This window comes from Merops nubicus, unplaced genomic scaffold (genome assembly GCF_000691845.1).
Source record: "Merops nubicus isolate BGI_N331 unplaced genomic scaffold, ASM69184v1 scaffold810, whole genome shotgun sequence".
Lineage (NCBI taxonomy): Eukaryota > Metazoa > Chordata > Aves > Coraciiformes > Meropidae > Merops > Merops nubicus.
In genome coordinates this window covers 495-9527 of record NW_008584591.1, presented here as the reverse complement: position 1 = coordinate 9527, position 9033 = coordinate 495, and positions in this window count along the sequence as shown.

The following is a 9033-nucleotide window of genomic DNA, read 5'->3' as shown; positions in this document are numbered from 1 at the left end:
TAACTGCTTTGAAGCCACTGAAGCCGGTTGTTGCAAGGGCCAAATGCCTGTCAGTGGGAGCAGAGATGCAGATTTTGTAGGGTGCTTTTATTTTGCACTGGACTTTTTTTTATATAGCCTTTCTCCTTTGGCAATAATGGTTATATCTACTTGTAATAAAGCTGTATTAAATATGAAACATGCCTACTGTTAATAGTTTGGGGGGATGAAAACCACGTAGTCCGTTGGTGTTATATATTTACCAGCTTGTGTTCCTCAGTGTTGAAATTTAGAATACCCAATATTTCTTTCTCTGTAATTTGGATCTATTTGTTTACATCATTTATTGGTAGAGGTAAGTGGTGTTATTTGTGAATTTGAGAGCTTTTGAAGCTGTCAGTGCATGATTCATCATCAGGGAAGGGGAAGGTTGCTCACCAGGAAGCAGGTTTGGTTACAAGCAGAAGGGAGAGAGGAGTGCTGCTCCACTAGAGGACAGTAAGGAACTGCTTGTACACTGCACACAGGGCAAGAACTACCCTGTCCTACACTTACAAAGTGTAGGAATTCAGTTAGAGATTTCTACTTGCAGTAATTTCCAATTGCAGTTTGTGTTGGAAACACTGTTTCCCCAAAGTTTGAGAAGCATGTTGAGAATGATGAACATCCTGACCTATTTCACAGCCCTTTTCAAAGCTCACTGATCTGGATTAACCTCCTCTGGTGTCTTCCCTTCAGCCATCCTACAACTGGTGGCTGTTGGATCAAATATTTCAAGTTTACTGTATTTTAAATCTGAGTTTGCTCTTTTTCTGTATTTTTTACTACTCAAGCAGAGGGAGCTGCATCTTTTTGATACATTGATGTTATATACTCACCAAGAGAAAATCACACCTGTCAAAATATTTGGATCAGAGCATAGAAAAACAAACTAATGTGATTCTGTTGTGGCTACTGTCCCTGCAGCCCTCAAGCAGAGGATCTGCTGCTCTGCACATCCACCCAGCAACCCCCAACAAACACAGCTTTGGGGGCATCCAAACAGGGTCCCCAGGGCTGAGACCCTGCCAAAAGCAGTGGGGATGAGTGTGTGAGCTGGAGTTTGATTTTTAAATGAGTTTTAGAGGGTTGGGGTTTCCAAATAAAGGGTTTCCCTCAAACAGGGAAGGTTTCCAGTCAGGCAGGGTCTGCCCTGGCTCTGCTGGTGGCTGCTCAGGGATCTGTACGTGGAGAGGTGATTTCTGACTGCTGCACTGGCACCTGAACTCAGCCTGCCAGCAAAAAGAGGAGAAAGAAGCTACAGGGAGAGAGCTCTGAGCTGCAGTGAGTGTAGAGGCTGCAGCTTCTCCCTGCTGCAGGACCTGGGCTCCAGGAGAGCTGTGCCTGAGGCTTTCCTTCTCTCCCACCCAAGGGACACAACAGCCTGAAGCAGAAGATCATTAGCTCCACGACCTGGGGCTCCAGGTCCCTCCCACTATCCAGTTACTAGGAATTTTCCAGCAAGACCCCATAAGGAGGTGTCAGTGATAAAAGCCAACCTGAGAAGAGCCCTCTCAGCCTCAGGGCTGAGCACACTAATAAATCATTCAGCACAGCACCTTCTAAACAACAGCCCCCAAGCAGTGATATTTGCCCAAGTTCCTCCAGCTCATGCCCAGCTGGTGTCCTACAGAGCTGCCAGAGAGCTCTCAACCTGAGCAAGAGGTGCCAGGAGTGGTGGAAGGACTCAGGGTATCACAGGGACAGCTCGTGGGCTTAGCTCTGGGTGCTGCTGAGCCAGGAATATCTGATGGAATAAATACCAATCAAAACTGAAACCTCTCTAATTAACCACCGTGGAACAGAGGTTTCAGTTCATCAGCACAGTACGTGTCAAAGTTGGGGGCTACCTGCATGCAAATCATAAGAGTATTTTCTTCAAAAGCCAGTAATCCTAGGACAACTTGATATGCTCTAGCAGCACCTTCTGGAAGTCAAATTTCTCTTTATTTATAGGCAGCCCAATGAAAATATTGTGTCTATTGCCCTTGCAGCAGGCTTAGAAAACAAAAACCAACTGCAGGAATTTGTGATGGAAAGTTTCTGTCCTCTCACTGGGACTGGCCAGTCTGTGAGAAGAGAAGGAAAGGGGCTATATATATATTTACTGATATATCAAGTGTGTTTATTTTCATATATACATATTTATAGATAGACTTAAGAATCATATTCTCAGGAGAAAGTAAAATGCATATTTTTAGTCCATAGGAGAAGGAATAATACTCCTTCTTAGGCTAGAAGAGAGTGATGTGTGTCTCCAGAGAAGCTGTGGGCTCCACAGGAGCTTCTCTGCTGCACTCTGCATCTGTGAAAAGCAGATAAAAGGTCAGTGTGTTCACTGGATGGATGGATGGATGGATGGATGGATGGATGGATGGATGGATGGATGGATGGATGGATGCAGCAGTAGATGCACCTATGTCGTAGGTAGTTCTAAGGTCATAAGCTCAATGCTGACCCATGTGGTGTTTTTCTTCTTTCCCTGTAAACTGGCCAACTTGTGGAGAACAAAAACCTCCACCAGCTCTTGCAGAAAAAAAAGAGAAGCCTTGAAGCTTTGACCAAACCAGCCCCCGGGGCCATTTCAGCCAGCACAAAACTAACAGGCAAATCAAACAGAGAAATATCCCAGCAGAGCTCAGCTGGCTGAACAAACAGGGAAACTCGGGTTCCAAAGAGCAGAAGAGCTGGGTTATGAAAGGAGATTTTTGATACAAAAGGAAGCTTGGAGCTCTCTCTGATTAGACAGGGAAGAGAAAGGTCGCCCTGGGTGTCAGACCACACTTCACACACACACAGAGGTTATTCAATCAATATTTGTCCTGGAATCACATGCTGTGGAAAAACTTGCAAGCGAATGGTCAGCAGAATTTAATGCTCATTCATGTCGTGCTCTTGGATGGACATGTGTTTTTAAATCTAGCACAGCCCGAGCTTCAGAATCCAGGAGGTTTTTTAACCAAAACCCAGGAAGATTTTGGGATGAAACACTGGATGTGCACGTCCCTTTCAATGACATCGTCAGCAGGATGGGGACTCCTCGCCTAGGATTGTAGAAGGGGCTCTGTGGGAAGGAGGGAGAGTATTTCGACACCCAAATTCTGGACCTCACAGGAAAAATAATTCAGTGAAGGCTCCAGAAAGACAACCTTGTGCATAGAAAGCTTCTGAAGGGCTTTATTCTTGCCATCTTTCTTTGTCTCTCAGCCTCCACTCCCCTGCGCTGGCATCAGAGGGTTTATTTTGGGGCACGGCAGCACCAGCAGGAAGACAGAACCCTCTGAGGAACAGCCAGTGTCACCTCCTGCCTTCATGAAAATGATGATCTCAGGTGGAGGACATTCTTGCCTTGAATCATGGTTTTTTTCATCCCCCAGTGAGTTTGCCACAAGAGGTTTTTTGCTTATATTCAGAGCGTGAGTTTGTGACTCAGTTTCCACACACCCCCCTCTAGCAAGAGCTGAAGGAAACTTGACCACAGGGACTTTAGAATCTGGCTGTAAATAATCACCATTAAAACACAAACAAACCAAAATAAAAGCAGACAAAACCCAACCCTCTTGCCTAGTGACTTAACACCAAGAGACCTGCAAGGCAGAGCATGACATTTTAAAACACAAACAAACCAAAATAAAAGCAGACAAAACCCAACCCTCTTGCCTAGTGACTTAACACCAAGAGACCTGCAAGGTACAGCACGACATCCGCTTCACTTCAGGTAGTGCTGCAGCTGCTGGGTGGGTTCAGATGCCACCAACAGGGGCAGGACACCTCTGAAGTCTTTAAAAGAGTGTCTTGGGGTGGCTGAAGTGAGGTTATCAGTGCTCCTAAGGTTGCAGAGGGGAAGCCTGGGAGAGGAGAGCCCCATCCAGCCCCACAGACCCACAGAAAGAAGGGGAATACAGAGGCTACAAGGCAGGAGCTCTCAGGGAGAAGCTGATTTCAGTAGCCTGGCTGGAAATTCACTGGGAAAACAGCCCCAGCAGCCACCTCCAGAGCATTGGCCCTCGGTCTGTTTGGCACTGAGGGTCCCAGGGTCCTGCTCCACCATGGGCTGTTCTCTGGGTCTGAATTGGGGCAAAACCACACAGATTTGGGCACAGTATGTCACGAGGTCGCTCTTAATGCTTTGTGATGTATTTCCTTAAGGAGACAACGGGCCCTAAACCCCAAACCCCGAGTTGGATTTGACACATGGATGAACTCCACAGCTCTGTTTGCCACCAAGAAGAGCTTCTGGCCCCACTGCTGGCTGCAGCCCCACAGGCATTGGGGGGTGGGGACACGTGCCATGCCAGGGCTGGGTGTGAGGGGTGGTGCCCCACGTGTGAGAGGGGCTGAAAGCCAGGCCAGGTGTGCCCCTGGAGCAGGGTGAGGGTTGTGGGTTATCCATGAGGCAGGGGACTGAGTGAAGTGCCCAGAATTGGGGTTTGGCATGTGGGCAATTCCCTTCTCTGCAGGGATGTTGTGAGGAATTCGTCTCTCTGCAGAGACCTTGTGAGAGAGGTAAGTGAGGGTGTGAGGAGAAGCCTTCAGCTGTTTTGGGAAAGGCCAGAGGAGCACCAGAACATTTCCATTGGCCAATGGTGGACCAAAGCCAATGGGGTGATCAGCAGCAGGTGTCCTGCTTGTTCAGAGAACTAATTTAAATCAGGCCCTGCTTAGGGAGAGTTCATCTGCTGATGGATGCACCAGGGAGAGTTTCCTTATTACACAGGAAGGACTCTGAATGATCCCAGATAGAAGCACCAGGCAGTACTAAGATAACATCCAGCTATGACCTCAGCTGGCATTTCCCCCAGGATGGCTTTGGGGGGGGTGCTGGGTTCTTTTCTTTCTTTCTCCTCTGTTGTATCACCCGTGGGGAGTGGGATTGTTGCTTTATTTGTCCCACCCATTATTAGCCAAGCTGCCCTGTGTGGCTCCTCCTTGCTGCTGGAGTTTGCTGTTTCCCCTCTGTTACCTGTGGCTGGCTGGGCTGAGTTGTTTTTTTCATGCCCAGGAAATAAATAGTAAATTTATGCTGATTTTTCTGTTGATAGCCTTGCCTTTCCTGCTGGGGTATCTAATTGGCAAAGCCCTTAAACAGCCACATGTTTGACCTGAAATCACTTGGCTTGATGCCCTTTATAACACCCACTTTGGGAGCAGCTGCATCCTGAATTGGGGCATTTGAAGTTCTGGGATAAATGACCCTACCTGCATTTGTCATCCTCTTGCCTTTATGGGCCATCATCCTTCTGCTTCTCCCTGCAGCCCAGGGAAGCCTCATAATAAAATAAAAGCAACTCAGCCTTCACCTCTCTTGCTCTGGTTGGTGAGCAGATCCTAAAGGCTCAAGACAGCAGATGACTGTTCAAACAAATCCACTTCTCATGGAGCCTACAAGTGACAGGGGCAGTGACACACAGATGGTCCCTGTGCCTTTAGCATGTCAGGGTCTCACCCTGGCCAACCCCCCCCACCTCCAGTGAGGTGCAGGGGGAGTTGTACTGATGTGAGAGCACCAGAGGCAGAAGCCAGGACTGTGCTTGCAGAGACAAGGTGAACAGGCACTCAGGACAGAGCTAGAGAAGACTTTTGAGCAGTGGTCTCAGGAAGGATCAGGGCTGGAAGATCCATTCTGACATCCTTGGTTCATTTCTTTCCACTAAAAAGTTTGTATTTCTGGGCATGAGTACCAGCTGGGACATGATGGAACCACTTAGATCTGTATTCTTGATATACAGCACATCTGACTCCATTTAACTGTGTATTTCCCCCAAATTTACAATCCTGCCTCAAAAATAGAGTCCCAGCTGCCTTACATCTTCCAGTCTGCTTGTTCACTCCCTACCTGCTGGCACAGAACTGCAGGTCAAGTTCTGCCTCCTTCCTATCAGCTGTGGGCACAATGGCAACTTTGCTGGCAATGTGAACAGCTTTGAATTACAACCAGAGCCCAGATACATTGGATCAGCTTCAGTTCAGGGGATGAACACTCAGAATATTGATTCCAAGAATCATTCAGCCAGCAATTGCTCTGATCTCTGACCGACTGCTCAGATCCATGCTTTTATTCCTCCAAATTCCTTCCTTTCCAAGCATCTTTGGGAGAGCTTTGAAGTTCCAGGGTTTTCTTCTGTCAGAGTTGCAAGTCAAAGTTATGGCCACGTGAAACTCTTCAAAGACACAGCACAGGACTTTACTTTTCAGAGGAGAGATGCATTTAAAACCCCCAAAGTTTTTAGGCAGGATTCACCTCCTCTTGCTCCAGCAGCCCCTTGCTTTCAGGCAGCTGGTTTGCTGCCCTCGTGGGGATGGAGAAACCTTTCCAAAACCAGCCAGCAGAAGGATTCTGCTGCGTGTCCCTTCTGTGGCTCCAGTCTGAGGTGTGGATTTGTCTTAGCTGGAATTGCATCCCCACGGGGCTGTAATAGGAGAAAAAATAAAAATACAATAAAATATTTTTTAAAGTGAAAGAAAGAGAGAGCAAGAGAGACTCTTGTTCATGCCTTTTAGTGTGTATTTGAACTATTTCTTTATTTTTTTTCCTGGCACAAAACCCAGCCCCCTCCAAAGGCACTGCAGCAAGTTAGAACCAAACCATTCCTTTTCCCTTTGGAGGAAGGAGTTACTGCTCTGCCAGGCTTCCCAAAAGAGCCACCTGGAGCTGCACCAAACAAGATGCCATGCCAGGAGAGCTGTACCCTCCTATGTTGCTTTTCTTCCTCTTTGCCTTCTAGCCCTTAAGTTTCCTTTCGTCATAGATTTCAGAATGAACCTGACAGAGTCTTTCCAGCTCTTATTTCTTCCCAGCTTAATGGATTTCTTCTTTCCCTGGGGCTCGAGGCTTGAATTTCAGCCTCTTGGTTTGAGCACCGTCTCTCTCCCCCTGCTTTACACTTGAATGCTTCGTTTATTGAAGCAGCCTCACTGAGCTCGACAGGAAGATGATTACACCAAGGTGCTGCTTAATTGGAGCAGAGGCAGTGGATGACTTTGGATCTCTCTTGCCAGGGGGCTGCTTTTCCGTTTATATCATTTCCATTTGCTGCTTGCAAAACTCGCCTGCCAAAACGTTCCGAGGAGGACCCTCTGCTGTTCAGAGCAGTTTTTAGCAGCTGTGATTCCTGTTGTACTATGTAAAAGTGGCAAGCAGAGGTTATTTGGGCGGGGGCTGAGCTGCTGGTTCCCCCTGCAGTGGCAGCAAGCCTCCCCTGGCCCCAGGCAGACCCCAGCACAGCCCTGGGGCACTGCTGGCCACTCCTCTGCAACCAAACTGCTCTTCCTCACTGAATCCCTTTCCCCTCCAACACCAAGGCAAGCAGGAGGATTTGGGAGGTGAAGGCAGCACCCCAGGGCTGCAGGGAACCTTTAAAGACCTCTGTAGGGTTGAGGTGGGAAGCTCACAACCTGACCTAGCCCACCATGAGACCCCTCAGCCAGGCAGGTGCTAGCACTGGAGAGGTGCTCACAGCACGAGCAGCCTTTGGCAGCTCAGATTTTTGGGGAGAGGAGCTGGCCACCATCCTCCCCCCACTCAGCTGGCCCCAAAACCCACTCACCCTCCTTCTTGGCAGCTCAGTCTCTTGGGCCAGTTCTTCTGGCTGCCCTGGGACAGAAGCAGAGGGGAGCTGGCTGGGGTTTGCTGTGCTGGAACAAGGGGGTGGGTGCAGGGTTTATTTCTCCCCTCTGACTGCTTTCCACACCAGCCTGGGATGAGCACTCCCTGCTGAGGATCTCCCAAAGTTCAAAGGGCTCTAAAAGCCTCCCTGAAATTTCAGAATGAACAGAGGGTAGCACTCGTGGGATATCACCCTGCACAGAGGCTGAAAAATGCCATTGAGCTGAGCACACAACCTCAGCTCCTGCCACCACAAACTCTTCTTTTGCCTCCTTCCCTCCCCCTGGAGACACACCCCCTGAGTTGAATACTTTCAAGAGGAGAAAAGAAAAACCCCTTTGAACGTTTATTTTCCTTTTTCTTGGATATTAAACACTTCCAGTCAGGCTGAACTCATAGGAAAGTCTCTGAAGTGAAACATTTTGCCAGGACATCCCTCCAGGAACTTCAGATGCTGTTTAATGTGTTCACTCATTGAGGACCGTGTCTGAGAAGGTGTCAGCAGCGTTTTCACCCTCACTCAGCTCCTCAGTCTGGCTGCCCTGTGAACTGGAAGGTTTTCCCACCCTTGGCAGCCAGCAAAGTGAAGGACTCGCTCACAGGAACGTTTCAGAAACATGCAGCCTGTTTTTAAAAGGATCTGAAAGGGAATAAAAAGCTGACAGATGCTGTGCTGAAGATGGATGTTCTTCCAGGCTCCCTTCTGAAAGCTTAAGTGCCCAGTGATCCTGTACTTGATTCCCAGTTGTCTCAAAATGGTAAAGAAGGGGATAAATCATAGCTGTCACTTAATGAAAACCTTAAAAGGCTCTTTTTAGTGACCAGTTATCCTGTTCTACTGCTGCTACGAGTTACTTTTTATTTACACTCCTGCTTAAAGAGATTTCCAGGCAGACAGGACGTTTGCCCACTCCTCATTTCACTCAAGACCATTTTGAACCTCACACCTACATTAACTCATTCTGACACTGAAAAAAAAAAACCCAAAACAAATCTGATTTCACAGGAGAAAACTGCAGCAAGGCAAGGACAAAGAGAGGCAGGGGTTGTTTGCTGTACAAGTGCCCACAGTTTTTGTTTTTCAAGGCAGGGAGCTATGTGGCCCTCTTCCCATTTAATCACTCCAGCAACAGCCACATTCCAGCTGCAGTTCCAGCAGGGCCACCTTCCTTGTTTTGTCTAGTTATCCTGCAAGCTCCCTGAGGCACGGCCCCCCAACAAAAACCCAGCTCCCTGGTCAGTGGGGGTCTTGAAGGGCTCCAACACCCTACAGGGCAAACAAAACAAACCTCAAAGTCATCTTAAGGTGAACGAGGAACTTTAAAAATTCAAGTGTACAAAAAAAAGTTGAGGAGGAATGGATGTTGGATGTGCCCACCCTCAGCCCCCACCTCTGTGCACATCAGACC